We start from the raw sequence: 27,733 nt of genomic DNA, 5'->3' as shown, positions 1-27,733 counted from the left end.
TTTTGCCCGGACTGCTGCAGGAAGGCGAGTGCGAATCATGCGCACCAATATGACCACCCTGACCCAGATATGGATGACGTTGCTCCTCAGCAACATCCTGCCCACCGATCATAATTCCGACCTCCCCATGCCTAAGTGCCAGCTGGTGTACGCCATCCTGGCACGGATGAGCATCCATGTGGCTCAGTTGATCGCTGATGCCATATATATTTTTGCAGGTATGGCGCCCACTAGGCACCCTTTGGACCCAGATAAGTCCAACAGGGCCCTGGGATTCCCCGCACTGATCACAAGACTCTGCCAGTCGTTCGGAGTCCCCGTTGCACCTACCAAGGTGATTCGGCCGCCCATCACCCGGGCTTTTATTGAGAAGTACTGTACCCAGAGACAGGCTCAGGGTGATGCTCCACAGGCCGCAGGCGCGCCCCCACCACCTCATCAGGCTGGCCAGGCTGGGGCATTTGACATGGAGCAGTATTTACGGCATTTGGTTCGCCAGCAGGCGGCCAATCACCGAGCACATGTACGGACCCATGATTGTCTGTACCAGATGAGCCTTAGCATGCAGAGCCAGGGCTTCGCTCCTTTTTCATGCCCTACTCCAGACCAGTTCAGGGCAGAGGTTGCATGGCCCGGAGATTGGCCCGAGGCCCAAGCAGGAGAGGCACCCCCAGAAGCTCCCGGCGATGGAGAAGAAGCCCACGAGGATGAGGAGATGGCTGATTTGCTTGACTTCTTGGGAGGGAGTGGAGACACGTGACTGGGAGATCCCCAGATTCATGTTTTCTTTCATATTTCTTTTGTCATTTTTTCTATGTTATTGTTTTGACTTGAGAGACTAATGTTTGTTTTTGTTGTTTCGATTGTCATTTGTACAGCGCATACATTTTTGTTTAGATTGGTGCGTTAGTATTTATATATCATTACTATCGATGATGTTTGAAATTTTGGAATCGTGTAGAGTTCTTCGTTTAGGAACATCGTCCAAAGTATATATGTAAAATAAACAAAAAAATCATGATAAAAATAAAAATAGAAAAGAAAAGAAAGTGAAAAGAAAAAGAGAGCAAATAAGGAAAAAAGGGGCACGTAAGGAAAAAGGTGGAAAAAGAGAAAATAAGTTGTCTAGCTAAAAAACGACATGCTTTTGAAAAGAGACGATTTCCAACTTTTCTTTGAAAAAAATTCATTGATCATAACCAATTTTTGGAAAATGTGTCTACACCTGAAGGGTGAATGCTGTGAAATTTCCCCGGACGCCCGAAATGGACTCGGATGAATGCACAAATTGATAAAAGAACATATTTTGGAAACATTGGGTTGATTAAAAATAGAGGAAATGAGTCCTGAGCCCTAGCATCACATGACCATAAAAAGTTGACATTTGAGTGTCCGCGTAGATGCATGCATGATCAGTTTTGCATAAAGTTTCCAAATCATCATTTTTGCATTTGTGTCATGGAAATAATGTGGGGCATCCCTTTTATCCCTGAGCCAAACCAAACCCCGACATGTATCATGTCTAGCCATTCTATAAACCTTGAGCCAAAATCCTGACTCACCGTAATCCTTACCCTCGGAAGCAAAAAGGAAAAGAAGGAAAATTTCCAATCAAAGAGAAAACAAAAAGAAAAAAAGGAAAGTTCCCCAATCAAAGAGTGGGAGAAAGCAAAAAGAAAAGAAAGAAAATTCCCAACCAAAGAATGGGAGAAAGTAAAAAAGGAAGGAAAGAAAGTTCTTGATCAGAGAAACTAGAAGAAATATGCAGAGAGGTCTTTGGACCGGACAATGTCTGAACAATACAGAATTATCACCAAATGAAACAAAAAAGGAAGGAAAGGAAACCACGACCTAAAATGGTCTTCTCCCTTTAATTACCAACCAAAATCCTGTGCGCTAGCGACCCTTTTTTCCTCGCCCCGCACTAAACAAAAAAAAACAGAAAAAAGAAAAAGCCAGAAAAGTCAAAAGCCAAAAACACCTAAAAACCGAAAGAAGAAACCACCAAAAGAACCCATTCCCATGGGAAGCCCTATTGATCCATGATCACGCATGTAATTTTTGATTTGATAGGAAATAATTTGCAAAGTCAAGTCATGACATATCTATGGTTCGGAATTAGGATGAAACACTTACCTGTGCGAGATTGATACACTTTGAGCGGATTTCTTCTATTTTTGTCGAACCCGGTGTTTCCTCTAAATGGTCATTTAGAAACGAAATGCTAACATCCAAAATCTCATTTATGGTTATGGGAGATTTCATCAGCAGACTCTCCTTCCCCGATAGACGCATTGTTTTTCACTCAAAAAGCATATACTGGAATATTTGTCTCTTTGCTAAAGCATGTTTGCATTTTAGTGGAGAAAACACCGAGACTTTTTCAAGTCTCACAAGTTATCCAGAACTACGTAGGTCTGAATTCCTCATTGGAGGATACGTAGGAGCAAGAGCCTCGCTATTGTCGACCACACCGCCTTTTGTTGCCATAACTGAAGAGCCGGTAGCCCGCGGAGATACCTTACGGTTATCCGCACCCCTTTGCTAGGCAGACACAGTTGTGTCCGATGGCACGCAGAGACCAAGTTTGGTCATTCTGCACCCATGATACGCGGAGATACCTTACGGTTATCTGCACCCCTTTGCTAGGCAGACACAGTTGTGTCCGATGGCACGCAGAGACCAAGTTTGGTCATTCTGCACCCATGATACGCGGAGATACCTTACGGTTATCTGCACCCCTTTGCTAGGCAGACACAGTTGTGTCCGATGGCACGCAGAGACCAAGTTTGGTCATTCTGCACCTATGATACGCGGAGATACCTTACGGTTATCCGCACCCCTTTGCCATTCAGACACCGTCGTGTCCGATGGCACGCAGAGACCAAGTTTGGTCATCCTGCACACATGATACGCGGAGATACCTTATGGTTATTCGCACCCATTCTTTTGCTATCTGTAAGACAGAACGCTTGATAGCATGCAGGGGCTGACGCAGTCTTCTGCACCTTTTGTTCCTCCGGGAACAACAAGTCATTTACATGCGGAAATTTCATGGTCGCCCGCGACTCTCGTCAACCGAGAGGAGCGAAATTAGTGTCATACACTGATTTTCGGGGACCTTTGCTTGATGACATGTGACCATTCTTTGGTCCTTGTGAGGTGCTTGGCACCCATCATTAGGCAATTTGTGAAATTCTGGGAACAACAAGTCATTTGCATGTGGAGATTTTATGGTCACCCGCGACTCCCGTCAAATCGAGAGGGACGAAATTAGGGTCTTATCTTTACTTTTCTTTTATCTCCAATAAAAGACAAGTAAAGAGGGGCAACTGTCATACCCTAATTTCGTCCGGGGACCTTTGCTTGATGACATGCGACCATTCTTTGGTCCTTGTGGGGTGCTTGGCACCCATCATTAGGCAATTTATGAAATTCCAGGACATGCCGAAAAACCAAAAAAATATTGATGCACAATCCGTAAGTTTCCGTGACACACCGGAAATCAAAAGGAAGCATCGTTGCATAATTAAGTGAGGTTCCGTAACATTCCGTAAGTCAAAAAGGGGATGATTATGTAATCCGCAAGGTTCCGTAACATTACGGAAAGAAAACAAGTATCGTTACGAAATTCGTAAGTTTCCGTAACTTTACGAAAAAAGAATCACCAAAAAACAGCAGAGGGGGGTGTACTTAGTAAAAATGGGGGTGCAAATAGCACCCAGGCCCATTTGGGCCCTCCAGAAGATTCCTCCAGAAGGCGGTTGCTTCTGGAGGAAGCAACCTTGCTCGCCTGGGCGAGCTGAGCTCGCCTGGGCGAGCTGGGCGGCAAGCATCTCCCCTATTTTGCTATAAATAGGGGAGGAAATGAAGAAGGAAAGGAGCCCAGCCCCTTAGGCACTTCTATCTCTTTCGAATTTGCTTGGAAAAATTGTTTCCGCGAAGAAAATCTAAGCCGAGGCGCTTCCGAAACGTTTCCGTAACGTTTTCCGTGAGGGATCTCGCAAAGGTTTGAACCGTTCTTCGACGTTCTTCATTCGTTCTTCATCGTTCTTCGATCTTCAACGGGTAAGTGCCTCGAACCAAGCTTTTCGATTCATTCTATGTACCCGTAGTGGTCCACATTGTGTTTCGTGCATTTTGATTCTCGTTTTGTTTACTTTTTATACCCCCTGTTGACGTGCTTAAGCCATTTTACTTAAGTCGTTTCTCGCTTAACTTAAAAATAAAATAAATTTCCACCGAACGTTTGAATTGTATTATCCATTAGCTTCGGTTAAAATAAATTCCGACCGTTCGGTCATGCCGTAACCACGTTGGAAATCAAAAAGAGGTAAAAAATAATATAATAATCAAAAAGATATCTTTTAGTAAAATAAAGCGGAAAATCAATCGGACGTTTTCTCTTTGGGATTTCTCATTCTTAACCGAATTGATTAATAACTAAAGTGAAACTAAGGCTAAAATCAACTCGCCTAGTCAAGCTCGTCCACAAAAATAGGCTTTTGAAGTTTGTCATTTCAATTTCTCACTAAGTAAAATGGATCATTTTTAAGGTCCAACGCCTTAAAATGATCACCACTTAAGTAAAAAAGAATCACTTGATAAGAAAGAACTACGTAGGTCTGATTTTCTCATCCCAAATTGAGGAATACGTAGGAGCAAAGGGAAACACCCTTGTCGACCACAAAAAAGGAAAAAATATAAAAAGGGTATAAAGGATATAAGAACATAAAAGGGAACAAAAAAATCAAAGTCATGTTTGCACATTCGATTAAAGGCTGCCGTCCCATGGGACGGGCGTGTGGGGTGCTAATACCTTCCCCGTGCGTAAATACAACTCCCGAACCTTTCAACTTAAAAGTTCGTAGATCGCGTCTTTTCCGGTTTTTCCGACGTTTTCCTCAAATAAACGTTGGTGGCGACTCCGCGCGTGTTCCTTTCGTGGAACACGCATCCCGCGAGTCTCGCGTCGCCCTCCCGCCGAAGGGTAGGTTACGACAAAGGCCAACCTATCGGCCTTAAAAGATCAAATGGCTTCTATCACGGAGGCCATGCTAAAGCTTCAGAAAACTATAGAAGATAATGCCACGGTGGCCGCCTCCAATACAGCTAGGGAAGCGGAACCGGTGCTACAGCCCGCAATAAACTTGGGCCGAGACAAAAACATGACGGTCTTCAGTCGGAGATATAGTCCTCAAGCTTACCCTTATGGTTTGCCTCCGGACTTCACCCCCCGAACCGCTCCGAACGATTTGAGCCAAGCCCCTACCTTCGAGGGACAACTCCCTCCTTATGCCGACTATCCCCTGCAAGAAGATGATGAAGGAGATGCCCATCTAGGCACTCTACTTCCCCTCAAGGATCCGGCCCCCCATGAATTGTCCCAACCAAACATAGTCCGCCATGTCCCGTCTCCACCCGCACCCGTTAAAGAGTTTGATCCCTTTGCAAAAGATAAGGGAAAGATTGATTTATTTGAAGAGAGGCTGAGAGCGGTAGAAGGCCTCGACAACTACCCGTTCTCGGATTTAGCAGATCTGTGTCTGGTACCTGACATCGTCATCGCTCCCAAGTTTAAAGTACCAGATTTAGATAAATACAAAGGGACGACATGTCCAAAAAGTCATCTTTGGATGTATTGCCGAAGGATGGGAGCATATTTGACGGACGAAAAGCTGTTAATGCATTTCTTTCAAGACAGCTTAGCCGGAGCAGCAGTGGCATGGTATACCAATCTGGAAGCTTCTCAGATCCGGTCATGGAAAGACTTGGCAACTGCCTTCATTAGGCAGTACCAATACAACACGGATATGGCTCCTGATCGGAACCAACTTCAGAGCATGACCAAGCGAGAACATGAGTCCATTAAAGAATATGCCCAAAGGTGGAGAGACCTCGCGGCCTAAGTCGTCCCGCCCATGACTGAGAGGGAGATGATCACAATTATGGTAGATACGTTGCCTACGTTCTACTATGAGAAGCTGATAGGATACATGCCAGCTAACTTTGTAGACCTCGTCTTCGCCGGAGAAAGAATCAAGTTCAGATTGAGAAAAAGGCAAGTTTGAATATGCCTCCAACGTTGCCCCCAACAACAACAGAAGAGCCCCAGTAGTGGGCACACAGAAAAAAGAAGGAGATACCCACGCGGTCACCACTGCCCCAACATGGATGAAAGCGCCCCAAAATGCCCAAAAGTCATACCAGCACAACCCCCCGAACTTTTCGATCCGAGTCGGGAGTTCCCTCCCAACTCAAGTGGAAGGACCTCCCGCAATAGAAAAAACGCCTGCCCAACACACAGCTCCAGCCACACCCCGGCCAGCCAATAATACAACTCCTGGCGCGAGCTATAATAATGCGTGGCGCTCCCCCCCCCCCCCCGGATAGATGATTTCTCTCCTATTCCCATGGCATACTCCGAGTTGTGGCCCTCATTATTGGAAAATCATTTGGTGGTCGCCATACCCGGGAAGGTCTTCCAACCACCATACCCCAAGTGGTACAACTCGAATGCCAAGTGTGCATACCATAGTGGAGCCCCCGGACACGACATTGACTCCTGCCTACCGTTCAAATATAAGGTGCAACACCTAATAAATGTCGGTTGGCTATCATTCCAAGAGGAGGGCCCCAACGTTAAAACCAATCCACTAGCCCGTCATGGAGGGGCTAGCGTAAACACCATCGAAGAGGATGGGCCGTCAGGGGCAAAGAGATTATAAGATGTGGCTACATCTAGACGGTTCATCTACCAGTCGCTGCAAGCGGCATGCATGGTCTCTCGTGGTGGAGACGAAAGGGACGAATGTTTGTTTCATCTCAGGGAGTCACATGACATGGAAACCTGTCCCGTGGTGGAAGAGTTGCTTCAACGGCTCATGGACTAGGGACAGCTTGAAGTGTCCCAAGGAGGTAGGGAAGAACCACAAATTTACATGCAGTCGGAAGAAAAGAAGGTTCCCCGAACCCCCAAATCCCTAGTAATATGTTTCACTAGGAAAGGGATCGGCTCCAGGCCCATGTACCCCTCGACAGCGCCCAAGCCAACGCCGTTTGCATATCAAAGCAATAAGGCCGTTCCGTGGAGAAAGAGTTGCAACCAAAGTTGACTCCTTGTCAGCCAAGGTGACCAATATCACCAGCCTTAGTGGCGTAACCCGCATTGGCCGGGTGTTCGTTCCCCCTCACTCGGCGGAATTGCCCTCCAAGGGGAAAGCACCCATGATCCAAGAGCCCACAGACGTAGCCACCCCCTCAAAAGAAGTGGATCCTCCGGGGGTAAAAGAAGCTGAAAAGAAAGAAGGTCTTCAAGGAAAGGCGGTGACTTTGGAAGAGGCTCATGAGTTCCTTCGTCTCATCCAACAAAGCGAGTTTAAAGTAGTTGAGCAACTGAATAAAACTCCAGCAAGGATCTCTTTGCTCGAACTGCTCACAAACTCCGAGCCTCATCGTGTACTATTGATGAAGGTCCTCAACGAAACCCACGTGGCACACGACATCTCAGTTGAGGGTTTTGAAGGCATTGTTAACCATATAACCACCAATAACTATATCGCGTTTGCGGAAGAAGAGATTCCCGTCAAGGGGAGAGGGCACAACAAGGCTCTACATGTGTTCGTCAGATGTATGGACCATGTCGTCGCTAAGGTACTCATCGACAATGGTTCAAGTTTAAATGTGATGCCAAAGACCACCTTGGAGAAGCTTCCTGTTAGTGCGTCACGTCTAAAACCAAGTTCGATGGTGGTACGAGCCTTTGACGGTAGTCGGCGGGAAGTGATGGGGGAAATCGACATCCCCATTCAGATAGGCCCCCACACTTGCAATGTGGTTTTTTAAGTTATGGACATAAATCCCGCCTACAGTTGCCTCTTGGGGAGACCCTGGATTCATGCGCTAGGAGTGGTCCCTTCGACGCTTCACCAGAAATTGAAGTTCACGGTTGGTGGACTTTTGGTGATAGTGTCAGGCGAAGAGGATATGTTGGTGAGCTGCCCCTCCTCCGCACCATATGTAGAAGCAGCGGAAGAATCATTGGAAACAACTTTCCAATCCTTCGAGGTGGTGAGTTGTGCCTCTGTGGAAACGAGTTCGTTGCTACCTTCTCTCTCTAATGCGGCCATAATGGTGGCACGGGTTATGCTCAAGCACGGTTATGAGCCCGGAATGGGCATGGGCAAGGACGGCCTCGGGAATGCCGATGTGGTCGACATTAGGGGAAACCCGTACAAATATGGGTTGGGGTATGAACCCGGGATGCCGGGAAGGAGGAATGCACCGTCAAGACTCCAGGCAGATAGGGCATGGCCCGGCCATGTTAGCCAGTGTTTCACCAGTGCCGGAATAATGTTCGAGGAAGAGGTGGCAGCAATAGGAGAGGAGTTCCCACAAGACCCGCCAAATTTTGTGCGGCCATGCCATCCAGATTCCCAAGTGGGGAACTGGCGCGTGATGAGCCAGTCAGAGGTCTATACCGCTGATTCAATGTAATTAGAGGCTATAAATTCCTTTCTCTTTTGTTTTTTGACACCTACCTTATTAAATAACAAAGAGATCTTGTTTCATCTGTTCTTGTAGTTCCGCCTGTTCTCATATCATTTTGCATGTTTTGTTTCTTTTGTCTTGGTTGGTATAGATATGAGGGTCGATTCTTTGAGGATCCTAACAATGATGGTTTGATAATCGATTTTGACCGAGAAGTAAGCCAAACAATAAGCGAAGAAGAGGAAGATGACGTCCTTTCACCAGAGTTGGAGAGGTTGATCGCTCAGGAAGAGCGCGAAATGAAGCGTCACCAAGAGGAAACCGAACTGATAAACTTAGGGACCGGGGAGACAAAGAAAGAAGTAAAAGTGGGAACCGGTATGACCGCACCTATCCGCCAAGGCTTGATAACCCTTCTTGAAGAATATCAAGACGTCTTTGCATAGTCGTACCAAGACATGCCAGGTCTGGACCTCGACATTGTGCAGCATAAGTTGCCATTGAATCCTGGGTCTTCCCCGGTTAAGCAAAAGCTATGAAGGATGAGACCCGAGATGTCTTTAAAAATCAAAGAAGAAGTGAGAAAGCAGTTCGATGCGGGTTTCTTAGCTGTAGCTCGATACTCGGAGTGGGTGGCCAACATTGTCCCGGTCCCAAAAAAGGACGGCAAGGTGCGAATGTGCGTAGACTATCGGGACTTAAACCGAGCCAGTCCTAAGGACAATTTTCCCCTACCACACATTGATATACTGGTAGATAATACAGCCAAGTTCGCCCTTTTCTCGTTTATGGATGGTTTCTCGGGGTATAATCAGATAAAGATGGAACCCAAAGATGTGGAGAAAACTACTTTCGTCAACCTATGGGGAACGTTCTGCTACAAAGTGATGGCCTTCGGGATGAAAAATGCTGGGGCAACCTATCAGCGTGCCATGGTAGCGTTGTTCCATGACATGATGCATAAAGAGATAGAGGTCTATGTAGATGACACGATTGCCAAATCTCGGACTGAGGACGAACACCTCGTCAATCTGCGTAAGCTGTTTGGAAGGCTGCGGAAATACCAACTGAAACTAAACCTAACCAAGTGCACCTTCGGGGTAAAGTCGGGGAAGTTGCTGGGATTTATCGTGAGCCAGAAAGGGATAGAGATAGATCCCGAGAAAGTGAAGGTCATTCTTGAAATGCCAGAACCACGCACGGAGAAGCAGGTTCGAGGTTTCTTGGGCAGGTTGAATTACATCGCGAGATTTATCTCGCAACTCACCCCTACATGTGAGCCCATTTTCAAGCTATTACGCAAGAACCAGGCGGTCCTGTGGAACAGCGACTGCCAAGAGGCCTTCGAGAAGATCAAACAGAGCTTCATAAACCCCCCGGTGCTCATGCCACCTGTAACAGGAAGACCTATTTTCCTGTACATGACTGTGTTAGACGAGTCTATGGGGTACGTGTTGGGTCAGCACGATGACTCTTGGAAAAAGGAACAAGCCATTTACTATCTAAGCAAGAAGTTTACCGCATGTGAGATGAATTACTCAATGCTGGAAAGGACGTGCTGCGCCCTGGTATGGGCGTCACATCGGCTTAGGCAGTACATGCTCAGTCATACCACGTGGCTTATTTCCAAAATGGATCCCGTGAAATACATCTTTGAGAAACCGGCCTTCACAGGACGAATCGCTAGGTGGCAGGTACTACTATCTGAATTCGATATTGTGTACGTCACCAAAAAGGCGGTAAAGGGAAGTGCCTTGGCAGATTATTTGGCCCAGCAACCCCTCCAGGATTATCGGCCGATGCACCCTGAGTTCCTGGATGAAGACATCATGGCCCTGTTCGAAGAGAAGCGGACGCACGAGGACATAGACAAATGGATTGTTTGCTTCGATGGGGCATCTAATGCTTTGGGCCATGGAGTAGGGGCAGTCCTTGTATCCCCGGATGATCAGTGTATTCCTTTTACGGCCAGGCTGGGTTTCGATTGTACCAACAATATGGCCGAATATGAAGCGTGCGCCCTTAGGATTCAAGCGGCCATTCATTTTGATGTAAAGCTACTCAAAGTGTATGGAGACTCGGCTTTGGTAATATGCTAGTTGAGAGGAGAATGGGATACTAGGGATCCGAAGTTGATACTCTATCAAACTCACATCTTGAAGTTAGCCGAATTCTTTGACGACATTTCTTTCCACCACATACCTCAGGAAGAGAACCAAATGGCCGATGCATTGGCCACCCTGGCATCCATGTTTCAACTTACCCCACACGGGGATCTGCCGTACATCGAATTCCGATCTCGGGGCAAGCCAGCACATTGTTGTGCGATAGAGGAAGAGCAAGATGGGAAACCGTGGTACTTCGACATCAAACAATATGTTGAGAACAAAGAATATCCACCAGGGATTTCCGACAATGACAAAAGAACGTTAAGGAGATTGGCTACTGGTTTCTTTGTGAGTGGTACCATATAGTACAAACGAAACCATGACATAACCCTCCTACGATGCATAGATGCCAAAGAGGCAAACTACATGATTGAGGAAATCCACGGGGGTTCATTTGGGACACATGCCAATGGGCATGCTATGGCCAGGAAGATCCTTAGAGCCGGTTATTACTGGCTCACTACGAAAAGCGATTGTTGCGCCCATGTAAGGAAATGTCATAAATGTCAAGCATACGCGGACAATGTTAATGTTCCGCCACATCCTCTGAATGTTATGTCCGCCGCTTGGCCTTTTCCATGTGGGGGATAGATGTCATTGGGGCCATCGAACCCAAAGCTTCGAACGATCATCGCTTCATTCTTGTGGCGATAGATTACTTCACCAAATGGGTCGAAGCTGTCTCTTATACCAATGTCACGAGAAGTGTGGTGGTCAGATTCATAAAGAGGGAACTGATTTGTCGATACGAACTCCCTAGGAAGATCATTACTGACAATGGCACCAATCTGAACAACAAAATGATGCAGGAAATGTGTGGGGATTTCAAGATCCAACATCATAACTCTACCCCTTGTCGGCCAAAGATGAATGGGGCTGTAGAGGCTGCAAATAAAAATATTAAGAAGATTATTCAGAAGATGACGGTGTCATACAAAGATTGGCATGAGATGTTTCCTTTCGCCCTGCACGGATATTGAACCTCGGTACAAACTTCTACTGGGGCAACGCCATATTCCTTGGTTTATGGGATGGAAGCGGTACTCCCATTTGAGGTAGAGGTCCCTTCCCAGAAGATACTAGCGGAATCAGGCCTAGAAGAGTCAGAGTGGGCTCAAACACGCTACGACCAACTCAACCTTATTGAAGGTAAACGTTTGACAGCCATGAGCCATGGGCGCCTGTATCAACAAAGCATAAAGAACGCATTCGATAAGAAGGTACGCCTGCACAAGTTCAACGAGGGGGACCTGGTTCTGAAAAAGATATCCCACGCTGTTAAGGATAATCGAGGGAAGTGGGCCCCGAATTAAGAAGGACCTTTCGTTGTGAAAAGGGCTTTTTCTGGGGGTGCTCTGGTACTCACCAACATGGATGGCGAGGAACTACCCTCGCCCGTGAACTCCGATGTCGTTAAGCGATATTACGCTTGAAGTCTGGGGCAATTGAGGGAACCGCTGCATGTTCTTTTATTTTCTGAGTTTTTTGTTCTTCTTGGTTTCCTCCAGGGATACCCATCCGCTGTAATTGTCTCGTCGCGTTTCTTTAAAAATAAGAGAACATGGGTTGAGGCTTCAGTCCTCACTTTGGTTTTAAACCTTGTGTTAGTTTGTAATAACCTGAGCCCTTTTCGCTCAGTTCATGGGGTGCCCCAAATGCTTAATTAAAACTGAACCTAACCAGCTTTCACTCAGAGGATCATTGCATTGAAAACATTCATGCATGCACATACACATGCATATTTTGTGGTAACAGGGGCAGAATCATCTTAGGCCACGGTCAGAACTCAAGACAAAGTTAACGGCAGAAATCAACCAAGGTAAGATGACGACCCAGTCACGATTTACCGCGCATTGTTTGTTTCCTACTTTTAGGTACTTAGGGACGGATGCAAATGGAGGATAGGGTCACGACCGATAGATCGTCGTCCCTTCCCGGCGCTGGACAAGCGGAAAACGTCGCTGCAAGGTAGCCCAGTATCCTTTAAATTCACAGTAATTATTACTATCGTTTGTTTAAAATAAGTAATGGGTGCCTGATCTAACTTAAGTGAGTTCGAGTAGGCGAACGCTAACCTGTAGGGGGACCATGGTTAAGTTTCCCCTAAAAAAAATAAAAATTGGCAGGTTAGCTCCCATGGGCGAGCAACCCCTGCACCAAATTATAAAAAACGAGGGAGGGGAACGTTTTCTACACCCAAAAACTCCCCCCCCCCCCTCATTAAAAAGGAGAGAGCTCACGGGACTCACGGTTTTTGCTCCCCCAAGCCACCTTTGGTTGCATTTTGCTTTCATTTTTTGCATTCCTACTCACTCCAACAAGTAAGTATTTAATCCTTGAGTTTTTTAGCTTTCCATTGGTCCATTTTGTTCATCTTTTGGTGCTCTAAATTGTGAGAATGTGCTCAAATTTGTGGGGCAGTTTTGGGTTGTTTTCATGCTTGATTTGTTTGAATTGAGGGATTGTAGGGGATGGCCTTAGGCCTATGTTGTATTCTGAAGCAATGGGGTATGCCACATTGCCCCCATTCTCTTGCTATTTATGCCTAAAGATGCGCCCACCAAGTGCTCGGTGAAATGCCCCAATGACATGAATATGGTTTTGTAAGATTGGGATTGTGGGACTGTTTTATATACATAGGGACAACATAGAGGATTCGAAATGGGTGCCCAAATGCAATCCTAAACTTAGGAACCCAAGCTCTTAGCTTCAATGCAAGGAAACATGACTTATGTCTAAGAATCTAAATTTTGGTTTTGGAAGTGGAAAGGCATGAAAATTAGGACATGCTTGAGAGGGTTTTTACTAGAATTTGGCTGCCCCATGAGGGATACTTTGCATCTAGGTAGCATGGAAAATACCTTTCAATGGTATGTATATATGTGTGTGAATATAGGAAGCATGGAAAACACCTTTCAATGGTGTGTATCTATGTGAAATATATGGCATAAAATGCTTTGCAAAGTGTGAATGAGTAGCAAAAAATGCCTTTCAACATATGCGTATTTAAGGATAGGTAGCATTAGGAGCCTTTTAGAAAATCTACCCATGTAAAAAAAATGGCTTGAGGACGCTTCCTAAATGAATATATGATGGCATGGAATTTCCTTTTCAAATGCAAGTATGTGCATGACGTAATTATCTTTCCAATGTGCATATAAATAAATGTGAGTGAAACAACAAAAATTTGTATGTTAAATACTTCAAATATGTGTAGGTAGTTTGTGATAGCAAAATATTTAGGATGTGAATAGGTGTAATTCTGACACAATGCCTTGAGCACGAGAATGTGTATTCTTTTCAAAGATATATATATGTGTGGTAACTAGAATGTGTTGGATGTCCTTGTATGTTGACATAAATAGTAGGATACTTTACACATACACATGTTCATAAATGTGTTACATTAAATGTGTGCATGAGTTTGTTCTAAATCGGAAAGATTAGCATCTGATTTTTGTGTTAAAATAAGCATTTTCTTGTAGACTAACTTTCCAACTGTCTGTCTTCACAGGAAATGGCTCCGAGGAAGCTTTCCTCGAAGAGATCTAGGAAGGAAGCTGATGTGCCATCATTTTCTTCTATTTTCTAAACCCTTTTTGCACCATTTTAATTACTGATTGGTCTTAATTGTCAATTAATTAGGCAATTTTATTATTTGGGCTCATTTAGCTAATTTGATGTTTTTAATCTAATTTCAGGAATTAATGAAACATTGGGCTTAATCCGGATTGTGGTTATGGACTTGAAGAGGGCAAATAAAGCAGCGCTTACCTTAGTTAATTTCTAATTAGGAAATTTCGCAATTTTATTTTATGTTGTTCAAAGTTTATTTCGTTTTGGGGCCAGAGTATTGTAATAGGGCCCAGTGACTTTGAGTGACTCTTTTTAAATAGCAGCCTTGGGATTCATGTAAGGCATTCTGTTATGCTATTCATTATTCAGAGCTTTGTTTTAGGGTTTTCGTTTTTCTGTTTTGAGGCTTCTGAGTTCGTAATGCAATTTTACGTTTTCTGCTTCTAATTACAATTTCGTTCTTGCTTCTTCTTCTACTCTCATTTACGTTTCTGTTCCATTTTACATTTCTGTTCGTTTATGTTTCTGTTCATTTACGTTTCCGTTCATTTACGTTTCTGCTTCATGTTTAAATTGCGTTTTCTATTTGAATCCATGGAAGGCTAGATTTTCTGGTGTTGTTTCCTTTTGAGGACGAAGCCCAACTCTTTTTGAGGTTTCGCTTGTAATGTGGTTTCCTGGCAGTTCTCCCTTCACCAGTATCCCAAATTCATGAATATTAATCAGTGCATGCTTCGTGTTCGATTAATTGCCTCTGAGCCTAACTTGCGTTCATGCTTAATGGACGAAGGGCTAACTGGTGTATGTGGTGCCTAATCACGTATTGAAAACCCTAAGTTGATTTTCGCTTAGTAAATTGAAGTAGGGTTCGATTAAGTGGTTGACTGTTAGGGACGAATTCTCCATAACCCAGGATAAGAGAATGGCTTCTGAATCAGAGGAAACAACCCGTTTTTAATATTAGTAGTTTCGTATTCCAGTTTACTTGTTCTGCTCCTTAATCACAAAACAAACAAACCCCTCCCCCCCCCCAATCGTTACTGTTACTGTTACTACAAGTATATTATGAACATTTGGTTTGTCACTGCTCGTTGGGAAACGACCTAGGATCACTTCCTAGTTACTGTATTTTCATGTTTATTTGATTCGGGTACGGCCTCGATCAAATTTGGCGCCATTGTCGGGGAGCAGTGTCCAAAGGTTCATAATAGCTAGCTAGTGTGTGTGTTTAATCCTTTCGTGTTTTATGCTTAATTTTTAGTATTGTGTTAGTATGTGTGTTAGTGTTGTTTAGTGTCCTGGTATTTTGTTTAATGTGTGCTCGGTTTCAGTTTTCCCATTAAGCGTTTCCCCTGTTTCAGTCTTGGGTGTTTTGCTGTGAAGGTTGTGCTTGCGGCAAAACAAAGTAGTAGTAGAAATCAATTAGAGACGGATTTTAGCGACCACCCATGCTGAATTATTTGAGATTTTTTGTTTTAGTAGCTAGGGTTGTTATTTTTGGCTGAATTTTTTTGTGGTAACTTCTTTTAATCCATATTTTGTGAGAAAAATAGCTAGAGCCTTTAGTTTGGTCAGATTTGAAAGTTCCAAAAAACTAGCAAATTTTGTGTTTGTCAAAACTTCAAACGGCCATAACTTTTGCTCCGGTTATCAAAATCGCAATTATTATATATGCATTTGGGGTAGAAAAAAATTTCCTACGCCGTGGCAGCCTGCCACAGGCCGGCTGAGGTCTCCATCGTCCAAAACAATCGATTCTGTCAAAAGTTTTTTATTTTTCAAGTTTTATTCACTTATTTTTCTTAACCTACCAATTTTAGCTTTCATAGTTAGACTTTGAATTTTTGTCTGAAATTTTTTGTGCTATCTTCTCATCATTTTATAAGGTTGCTCACAAAATTTCAAGTCATATCATTTGAGGGTAGTTGTAGTTCAAACCTACACCTTTATTTACATGACAAGGCAACTAGTTGTGTGCATGCTGAATGTAGTGTATGACTAGAGGCAATCCATCTGACTTACAACCCTTTAATCCTGAGATAGATAGGACATTTCATAGATTAGTCAGGCATCATTTTATACCTTTTGATCATTCTGAGCATTCCATTACTGGTGAATCTGTGCATTCTGTTATTGGTGATTTTGAACATCCTGATCTTGAGCATTATAATTTTGAGCATTCTGATTCTGAGCATTCTGATTTTGCACATTCTGAGAACATGGCACAACCTCCACCTCGTGAGAGGACTCTAAGGGAAATGGTTGCACCTGATTTCACCTATGAAAGCTTGTGCATCCAATACCCTGATGAGGATGTCCCATATGTTCTTAAAACTGGACTGATTCATTTGCTTCCAAAGTTTCATGGCCTTGCAGGTGAAGACCCGCACAAACATTTGAAAGAATTTCACATTGTCTGCTCCACCATGAAGCCCCCAGATGTCCAAGAGGATCACATATTTCTAAAGGCTTTTCCTCATTCATTAGAGGGAGTGGCAAAGGACTGGCTGTATTACCTTGCTCCAAGGTCCATCACGAGCTGGGATGACCTTAAGAGAGTATTCATAGAGAAATTTTTCCCTGCTTCCAGGACCACAGCCATCAGGAAGGATATCTCAGGTATTAGACAACTCAGTGGAGAGAGCCTGTATGAGTATTGGGAGAGATTTAAGAAACTATGTGCCAGTTGCCCCCACCATCAGATTTCAGAACAGCTTCTTCTCCAATATTTTTATGAAGGACTCAGTAATATGGAGAGAAGTATGATAGATGCTGCCAGTGGTGGAGCCCTTGGAGTCATGACTCCTGCTAAAGCCAGAAATTTAATTGAGAAGATGGCTTCCAACTCCCAGCAGTTTAGCGCCAGAAATGATGCCATAGTCATTAGAGGAGTGCATGAGGTAGCTACAAACCCATCTGCATCATCTGAAACTAAGAAGCTTGAAGGCAAACTGGATGCATTGGTTAACTTGGTAACCCAGCTGGCCTTGAATCAGAAATTTGTACCTGTTGCAAGGGTTTGTGGTTTGTGCTCCTCTGCTGACCACCATACAGACCTTTGCCCTTCCATGCAGCAACCTGGAGCAATTGAGCATCCTGAAGCTTATGCTGCAAATATTTACAATAGACCTCCTCAACCTCAGCAACAAAATCAACCACAGCAAAGCAATTATGACCTCTCCAGCAATAGATACAACCCTGGATGGAGGAATCACCCTAACCTCAGATGGTCCAGCCCTCAGCAACAACAACAGCAGCCTGCTCCTTCCTTCCAAAATGCTGCTGGCCCAAGCAGACCATACATTCCTCCACCAATCCAACAACAGCAACAACCCCAGAAACAACCAACAGTTGAGGCCCCTCCACAACCTTCCCTCGAAGAACTTGTGAGGCAAATGACTATGCAGAACATGCAGTTTCAACAAGAGACCAGAGCCTCCATTCAGAGCTTAACCAATCAGATGGGACAAGTGGCTACCCAATTGAATCAACAACAGTCCCAGAATTCTGACAAGCTACCTTCTCAAGCTGTCCAAAATCCCAAAAATGTCAGTGCCATTTCATTGAGGTCGGGAAAGCAATGTCAAGGACCTCAACCCGTAGCACCTTCCTTATCTGCAAATGAACCTGCCAAACTTCACTCTATTCCAGAAAAAGGTGATGACAAAAATTTACCTAACAATTTCTGTGCAGGTGAATCTTCTTCCACAGGTAATTCTGATTTGCAGAAACAGCACATTCCCCCTCTTCCATTCCCTCCAAGAGCAGTTTCCAACAAAAAAATGGAAGAGGCAGAGAAAGAGATCTTGGAAACGTTTAGAAAAGTAGAGGTAAACATACCTCTGTTGGATGCAATAAAGCAAATTCCAAGATATGCCAAATTCTTGAAGGAGCTGTGCACTAATAAGCGGAAGCTTAAAGGAAGTGAACGAATTAGCATGGGCAGAAATGTCTCCGCATTGATTGGTAAATCTGTTCCTCAAATTCCTGAAAAATGCAAAGATCCAGGTACATTCAGCATACCTTGTATTATAGGGAATAGTAAGTTTGACAATGCCATGCTAGATTTAGGAGCCTCTGTGAGTGTTATGCCTCTGTCGATTTTTAATTCTCTAACTCTAGGTCCCTTGCAGTCAACTGATGTGGTAATTCATTTAGCTAATAGAAGTGTTGCCTATCCTGTTGGATTCATAGAAGATGTCTTAGTTAGAGTTGGTGAACTGATTTTCCCTGTTGATTTTTATATCTTGAATATGGAAGATGGATTTTCTCAAGGATCAGTTCCCATCATTCTAGGCAGACCCTTTATGAAAACTGCTAGAACTAAGATAGATGTTTATGCAAGCACACTGTCTATGGAATTTGGTGACATAACTGTTCATTTTAATATTCTGGATGCTATGAAATACCCATCTGAAGATCTTTCTGTATTTCGTGCTGAAATAATTGACCATGTTGTTGATGAATACATGACTGATCTTTATTCTAATCTGCATGCCTCTCACTCTTCATGCATTGAGTCTGAAATTGTACTTGATCATATGTCTGAATTTGATGCTGAGAGTGATATTGATTGCATGCCTGGTGGTGGTGTTTTACCTCTAGAGATTGATTTTATAGAGTCAGATAGGACTAACCATGTTTCAGGAAGTACACATACATCTGACTTTCTTTATGAGGTAAAGGCTGAGAAACCATCCCCTTCTACCACTGTCCAGCCGACCACACCAGAATTGAAGCCTCTGTCATCAAATTTAAAATACGCTTACTTGGATGATAGCAAGAGTTTTCTAGTGATTATATCTGCCTCCCTTGCTGATGAGCAAGAGGAGAAGTTGTTGTCAGTTCTCAAGAAGCATAAGAAGGCTATAGGCTGGACCCTGGCGGACATTCCTGTTATTAGCCCATCCACATGTATGCATCGAATAAATTTAGAGGATGGAGCTAAACCAGTAAGACAGCCACAGAGAAGACTCAACCCGGTGATTCTTGATGTAGTGAAGAAGGAGATAACCAAGCTTTTGCAAGCTGGAATCATTTATCCTATCTCCGACAGCCAATGGGTGAGTCCCTTCCAGGTAGTCCCGAAGAAGACTGGCCTCACAGTGATAAAAAATGAGAAGGAGGAGCTAATTCCTACTCGGGTGCAGAACAGTTGGAGAGTCTGCATTGACTATAGGAGGCTGAACCAGGTTACCAAAAAGGACCATTTTGCCCTTCCATTCATTGACCAGATGCTTGAACGCCTGGCAGGTAAATCCCACTACTGTTTCCTTGATGGTTTTTCTGGTTATATGCAAATTACTATTGCTCCCGAGGATCAGGAAAAGACCACATTCACCTGCCCCTTCGGCACTTTTGCCTATAGGAGGATGCCTTTCGGCCTGTGCAATGCCCCTGGTACCTTCCAGCGTGCATGATTAGTATTTTCAGTGATTTTTTAGAAAATTGCATAGAGGTGTTCATGGATGATTTCACTGTATATGGATCCTCTTTTGATGGTTGTTTGAATAGTTTGGAAAAAGTTTTGAATAGATGCATTGAAACTAACCTTGTTCTAAATTTTGAAAAATGTCATTTTATGATTGAGCAAGGTATAGTTTTAGGCCACATTATTTCCAATAAGGGTATTGAAGTAGATCCTGCAAAAATTTCTGTTATTTCACAATTGCCTTACCCCTCTTGTGTGCGAGAGGTGCGATCTTTTCTTGGTCATGCAGGATTCTACAGGCGCTTTATAAGGGATTTTAGCAAAGTAGCCCTTCCATTGTCCAACTTGTTGCAAAAGGAGGTGGAGTTTGACTTTAATGACAGATGCAAAGAGGCTTTTGATTGCCTCAAAAGAGCGCTGACTACCACCCCCATCATCCAGGCACCCGACTGGACAGCCCCTTTTGAGCTTATGTGTGATGCATCAAATTATGCATTGGGGGCTGTCCTTGCTCAGAAAATTGATAAATTGCCCAGGGTGATATATTATGCTTCTAGGACTTTAGATGCTGCCCAAGCGAATTATACTACTACTGAGAAAGAGCTTCTAGCCATAGTTTTTGCTCTTGAAAAATTTCGATCTTATTTGCTTGGTACCCGCATTATTGTTTACACTGACCATGCAGCTCTAAAGTACTTGTTGAAAAAGGCTGATTCTAAGCCTAGGTTGATCCGATGGATGCTCTGACTCCAAGAGTTTGACTTGGAGATCCATGATAGGAGCGGAGCACAAAATCTAGTTGTTGATCATTTGAGTCGGATCGAACGTGTATCTGATGCATATTCACCTATTCGAGATGATTTCCCGTATGATCATTTGTATATACTGTATAGTATTTCTGACTCTCTTTCTACTCCCTGGTTTGCTAATATTGTCAATTATTTAGTTGCTTCTGTTTTTCCTCCCTTAGCATCTAAAGCCCAAAAAGATAAAATTAAAAGTGATGCTAAGCATTTTATTTGGGATGACCCCTACTTGTGGAAATTGTGCAGTGATCAGGTCATTAGACGGTGCATTCCAGATCATGAGACTGACTCAGTCCTGCAGTTCTGTCATTCTTCCGCACCGGGAGGTCATCTGGGTGTTCAAAAGACAGCTCGCAAAGTGCTTGATTGTCGTTTTTATTGGCCCACCATCTTTAAAGATGCGTGGAAGATCTGCAGCACTTGTGAGCAGTGTCAGAGAGCAGGAAATACACTTACATGGCGACAACAAATGCCTCAGCAACCTATGCTATTCTGTGAGGTGTTTGATGTCTGGGGTATAGATTTCATGGGTCCTTTTCCTGTCTCTTTTGGTTATGTTTACATTCTCCTTGCAGTTGACTATGTTTCAAAATGGGTGGAAGCCAAGCCCACTAGAACTAATGATGCTAAAGTTGTCGCAGACTTTGTCAAGTCTAATCTGTTTTGCAGGTTTGGAGTACCTAAAGCAATTGTTAGTGATCAAGGAACCCATTTTTGCAACAGGACAATGCATGCCCTGCTTAAAAAGTACGGGGTGGAACACAGGGTATCCACACCATACCACCCCCAGACCAATGAACAGGTAGAAATTTCTAACCGAGAAATCAAGCGAATTTTAGAGAAGATTGTGCAGCCAAGCAGGAAAGATTGGAGTACCAGGCTTGATGATGCTCTCTGGGCACATCGGACTGCCTACAAAGCACCCATAGGAATGTCTCCTTATCGGGTTGTCTTTGGAAAGGCATGTCATCTTCCAGTGGAAATTGAGCACAAAGCTTACTGGGCAGTGAAGACTTGCAACTTCTCTATGGATCAAGCTGGTGAGGAAAGAAAGTTGCAACTGAGTGAGTTAGATGAAATCCGCCTAGAAGCCTACGAGAACGCCAAGTTCTACAAAGAAAAGACCAAGAAGTTCCATGATAGCATGATAGTTAAAAAGGACTTCGTGGTTGGGCAAAAAGTGTTATTGTATAATTCTAGGCTTGGACTCATGAGTGGTAAGTTGAGGTCTAAGTGGATTGGTCCTTTTGTTGTTACTAATGTTTTTCCTTATGGTACAGTTGAGATCAAAAGCGACTCCACAAACAAGAGCTTCAAGGTCAACGGACATCGACTTAAGCCATTCCTCACGAACCCTTCTTTAGTGGACGTAGTGGTGGAAGAGACTTCCTTACTCCACCCTACTCTTCCTCCACCATGACTTAGGGAGTTTTTCTTTTCCTATCTCCTTCCTTGCTTTTATTACACTTGTCCGATTCTTTTTTATGATTTAATTGTTTTTAATCTTTTAATTGTGCTACATTGAGGACAATGTGTTGTTTAAGTATGGGGGGGAGTGTTATTTGGTTTTGCTAGTTTTGTTGGTTTTGTTAATTTGTTAGTTGTGTTAATTTGTTAATGTTTTTAGTTTCGTCGGATTTTTAGTTTAATATTTTGGGTCAATTTTGTGTGCACGTACGACTTTGCATGTTTTTCTTTGAATTATAGGATATGTTCAAGAAATGGGTAATTGTTTTGAAAATAAAAGTTCTTGACATTTTGTGACTTGAAATCCTTGATTCTTCTCTACATGTCATGATAGTTTTGAAAGCTCAATTTGAAAGTGATGAGTTTACCTTTGTGAGAATTTGAGCCATCCATCATCATAATCATTTGGTGTGTTTTGCCCCATTGATTGCTTGCACAATAGCCTTGGCTTGATTCTTGTTGATGCGTCCTAATTCACATGCATATTTGGAAATGATTGAGGCAATTTTGTTCTTATAAGCTTCTAGCCAAATGGACTTACCCTGAATCAATTCCTTTGATAGCCCTTTTGAGCCTTGTTTCCCTTTCCTTGTTTTGAAGCTCACTACAAGCCTTAAGTGAAAAACCATGATATCACCATATCCTTAAGGAATTTTGGAGCTTTGGAATTGTTTTGGGAATAAGTGTGGGGGGTTTTTGTTTCATTGGACAATTTGTTTTGTTGGCTATGCTTCATGATGTATTTTGGGCCATACTTGATGTACATTGTATATTGGTTAAATGTTGGACATGCTGAATGAAATGTTGTTTCTCAAAGGCTATAGAGTAAAAAAAAAAAAAAATCGAAAAAAAAAAAGAAAAGCAATAAAGTTGAGTGAATAAGATCTTAAATGGCACAAGAATGATGAAACTCTTGGTTCTACTCTTCATGTTTAAATTTTATCTTTACTTCTTTTTATTTTCTTATTTTTTCTTAATACGCACTTATTCCCCATTGCTCCTCTATTCCTTTGGGATTTAGCCACTTATTCCATATTTTTTCCATACCTTGTCCTTGGCCCCATTACAACCTTAAAAGACCTTTTGATCCTCATGTGCTTGTGTTTATGGGTTGATTGTCAATTTTAGAATCTTTCCAAGTTTATGTGGTGTTTGCTTTCATGGGTGCTTTGAGGGTAAATAGTAGCCTAGACACTTGAGAGATAGAGAGTATATCTTGTGAGGCTTTATCACTTTTCATTCTTGAGCTGATTAACTATTTTGCCATGATTGGGTTGCTTGGATGAATTTCATGAATGTCTTGACTTTTTGGATCTCCTTATGTTAGATGTTACCCATTCCTTTCATTCCTTTATGTTCATTGAGAAATATGTGAATGTTTTTGTCTATCTCTCTTTGATACCCTTGGATTTTGTTCTTTGTTTCATTTTGCCCAGGAGTGCAAAAGGCTAAGTATGGGGGGTTTTGATGTGCCATCATTTTCTTCTATTTTCTAAACCCTTTTTGCACCATTTTAATTACTGATTGGTCTTAATTGTCAATTAATTAGGCAATTTTATTATTTGGGCTCATTTAGCTAATTTGATGTTTTTAATCTAATTTCAGGAATTAATGAAACATTGGGCTTAATCCGGATTGTGGTTATGGACTTGAAGAGGGCAAATAAAGCAGCGCTTACCTTAGTTAATTTCTAATTAGGAAATTTTGCAATTTTATTTTATGTTGTTCAGAGTTTATTTCGTTTTGGGGCCAGAGTATTGCAATAGGGCCCAGTGACTTTGAGTGACTCTTTTTAAATAGCAGCCTTGGGATTCGTGTAAGGCATTCTGTTATGCTATTCATTATTCAGAGCTTTGTTTTAGGGTTCTCGTTTTTCTGTTTTGAGGCTTCTGAGTTCGTAATGCAATTTTACGTTTTCTGCTTCTAATTACAATTTCGTTCTTGCTTCTTCTTCTACTCTCATTTACATTTCTGTTCCATTTTACATTTCTGTTTGTTTACGTTTCTGTTCATTTACGTTTCCGTTCATTTACGTTTCTGCTTCATGTTTAAATTGCGTTTTCTATTTGAATCCATGGAAGGCTAGATTTTCTGGTGTTGTTTCCTTTTGAGGATGAAGCCCAACTCTTTTTGAGGTTTCGCTTGTTATGTGGTTTCCTGGCAGTTCTCCCTTCACCAGTATCCCAAATTCATGAATATTAATCAGTGCACGCTTCGTGTTCGATTAATTGCCTCTAAGCCTAACTTGCGTTCATGCTTAATGGACGAAGGGCTAACTGGTGTATGTGGTGCCTAATCACGTATTGAAAACCCTAAGTTGATTTTCGCTTAGTAAATTGAAGTAGGGTTGGATTAAGTGGTTGACTGTTAGGGACGAATTCTCCATAACCCAGGATAAGAGAATGGCTTCTGAATCAGAGGAAACAACCCGTTTTTAATATTAGTAGTTTCGTATTCCAGTTTACTTGTTCTGCTCCTTAATCACAAAACAAACAACCCCCCCCCCAATCGTTACTGTTACTGTTACTGCAAGTATATTATGAACATTTGGTTTGTCACTGCTCGTTGGGAAACGACCTAGGATCACTTCCTAGTTACTGCATTTTCATGTTTATTTGATTCGGGTATGGCCTCGATCAGACGCTGCGGCCACAGGGACTAGTGCCGCTCCCAAGTTCGATAGCCATCATTTCAGGAGCGCTGAGCACCAGCAGCATTTCGAAGCCATCAAGGGATTGTCCTTCCACCGAGAGAGACGCGTCCAACTCAGGGACGGTGAGTACATAGATTTCCAGGAGGAGATAGCTCGCCGGCGTTGGACGTCGCTGGTCACTCCCATGGCCATGTTTGATCCAGATATAGTTCTTGAGTTTTACGCCAATGCTTGGCCTACAGAGGAGGGCGTACGGGACCTCCGGTCATGGGTAAAGGGCCAGTGGATTCCTTTCGATGCAGATGCCCTCAGTCAGTTCCTGGGATACCCGCTAGTATTGAAGGAGGGCCAGGAGTGCGAATACGGTCAGAGAAGGAATCGGGCTGATGGATTTGATGAGGAGGCCATTGCTCAGTTGCTATGCATCCCAGGTCAGGATTTTGCTCGGACCGCTGCCGGGAGGCGGGTGCGGATCATGCGCACCAACATGACTACCTTGACCCAGACATGGATGACGTTGCTGCTCAGCAACATCTGCCCAGCGGCCATAATTCCGACCTCCTTCTGCCGAAGTGTCAGCTGGTGTATGCCATCCTGACACGGATGAGCGTTCATGTGGCTTAGTTGATCGCTGATGCCACTTATTTATTTGCAGGTATGCCGCCTACCAGGCACCCTCTAGAACCAGATAAGTCTAACAGGGCCCTGGGTTTTCCGGCGCTGATCACGGGTCTCTGCCAGTCGTTCGGGGTTCCTGTCACACCTAGTAAGGTGATTCGACTGCCGATCACCCGAGCTTTCATAGAGAAGTATTGCACGCATAGACAGGCACAGGGTGGCGACCCGCAGGCCCCAGACGCACCGCCGCCACCTCATCAGGCTGATCCAACTGGGTCATTTGACACAGAGCGGTATTTACGGCATTTGGTTAGCCAGCAGGCGACCAACCAGAGGGCGCACGTGTAGACCCATGACTGTCTCTACCAGCTCAGCCTCAACCTGCAGAGCCAGGGTTTTGCTTCTTGTCCATGCCCTACTCCGAATCAGTTCAGGGCAGAGGTCGCATGGCCCGAAGATTGGCCTGAGGCCCAAGTAGGGGAGGCGTCCGCAGAGGCTCCCGGCGATGCAGATGAGGCCCGCATGGACGAGGAGATGACAGATTTACTCGATTTCTTGGGAGGGAGTGGAGCCACATGACCAGGAGATCCCTAGATCCATATTCTCTTTTTATGTTTCCTCTTTTATCCATTACGTATCATTTTATTTTATATAAATGAGGGACTAACATTTGTTTCATTTTTATTGACTCTTGTTTTGTGCATACATGTCATTTGAACTGTTACGTTAGTGCTTACTTCGTTGATTGTCAATAGTGTTTGTTGAAATTCCGGAACCGTGTAGAGTTTTTCATTTAGGAACGTCGTCCTAAAAAATGAAATGAACCAAAATCGTGATAACGCCAAAAATAAGAAAGAATCGTTGTGAATGAATGTCGTGTCTATGTATACAAAGAAAAGAAAAGAGTTTTTATATGTAAAAGAAATGTTTATAGAGGGATTTTGTGTGTGTAAATAATGTGTGAAAAGAAATTCTTGTGTGTGTGACCGACGAGTGTATATAAAGAAAATTTTGTATAAACTACGGGTGTGTGTTGAAAAAAAACGAAAAAAGAAATCTTTGAACATGAATAAGGTTTGTATATAGACTGTGTTGACATAAAAGGAAAGAGTTCTAATGCGTATACAGAAAAAGTTCATCATGTATAGGAATGTAGGTGTACAAAGAAAAGTTTTTCTCATAGATGGCAATGGATGTATAGTTTTTTGTGAACATAAAAATGAAACAAAAAGGAAAAGAAAGGAAGTCCTCGAAGGTCGGCATGTTATGGTCGTAGGAAGCATAAATCATTCGTAGAGAGCAAACATATATTTTGGAAACAAGGGACTAACGCTAAGAGTTTATTTTTCTGAATGACCGAGATAAGAATGGATGGTTTCATTGAACCGATGAAAGAACATAATTTGGAAACGTTGGGTCTGTTTGTGTAAATCCCCAACCATAGTATCACAATACCATAAATTGGATGCTTGAGTGCCCACCTAGCTGTGGCCATGACTAATTTTGCACGTTGTGTCCGAATCATCATTGTTATGCGTGCCTTGTGGAAATGATATGGAAGTTCAACCCGAGATCGATACCTTGACACATGAATTTGTTGTGCCCCAGATATCAAGATCGGGCTCCCACGATAAAAGACCCCGTTGAGACACGACCTTTGACTACTTTGAACCTTGGCCTATAAAAAGAATCCTCATCCTTTCCCCCGAAGCAAAGGATAGCGGAATTTCCTCAAGGGAGAGCAAAAACGAATGCTAAAACCTAGTTTCCAAAAGAAAGAAATGGAGAGGGAGAAATGGAAAGTAAGAAAAGGAAGAAATGAAAAGAAAGGAAAAGAAGGATTCCCGGTCAAAGATCGGAAGGAAGTAAAAAGGAAAAGATCGAAGGAAAATAGAGTAATTCCCGATCAATGAAAGAAAGAGAACAGAAGATCTTCAGACCAGATAAATTTTCGGCAAGGTAAATGACTGCCGGCAAAGGAAAACCCATTTTTTGGTGGTTCTTCCTTTGGGATTGCCATTCAAAGTCATTCTCGACTGGCGATATCCCGTCCCACTTAAACAAAGAAGAAAAGACCGAAACACCCAGTTTCCTCTCCAAAAACACTACCCTCGAGAAAATCTAATTGATCTGTGATCGTGCGTGTGATCTTTTGATTCGATAGGAAATCGTGTGCAAAATAAAGTCATGGTGCAGTTATGGTTTGGGATTAGGGTAAAACACTTGCCTGTGTGAGTTTTTATACACTATGAGTGATTTATTCCCAGTTTCAGCATAACCCAATGTTTCCCCTGAATGTTCATTTAAAAGCTAAATGTTGACATCCTGCCCTTCATTTTCGGTTACAAGGGAAATTACCTTTGGTACTCGTGAATGATTTATTTTTCTTTGCAAAAAGCATGATTCCCCTTTTTAGGTAGAAAAAAAGAAAAACTGGTGGACCATTCGGTCCTGCCAACAAATCTTATTCGGAGCCCCATGAATTGATTGTCATTCATTCATTCTCAAACCAACGAGTCTGGAG

At 43.1% G+C, this 27,733-nt stretch overlaps 1 non-coding gene and 1 pseudogene across 1 annotated transcript; one reads left to right on the top strand and one right to left on the bottom strand.

The window, feature by feature from the left end:
• Positions 1-5,168: 5,168 nt before the first annotated feature.
• LOC112998174 (uncharacterized) overlaps positions 5,169-27,733 on the top strand; it is a 40,418-nt pseudogene continuing 17,853 nt past the window's right edge.
• Positions 16,832-16,938, bottom strand: LOC112998290 (small nucleolar RNA R71). The gene has a single exon (XR_003263326.1). It is a non-coding gene; the product is annotated as a small nucleolar RNA R71 (small nucleolar RNA).

This window comes from Glycine max, chromosome 10 (genome assembly GCF_000004515.6).
Source record: "Glycine max cultivar Williams 82 chromosome 10, Glycine_max_v4.0, whole genome shotgun sequence".
NCBI classification, from domain to species: Eukaryota; Viridiplantae; Streptophyta; class Magnoliopsida; order Fabales; family Fabaceae; genus Glycine; species Glycine max.
This window is presented reverse-complemented; position numbering and strand designations above follow the sequence as displayed.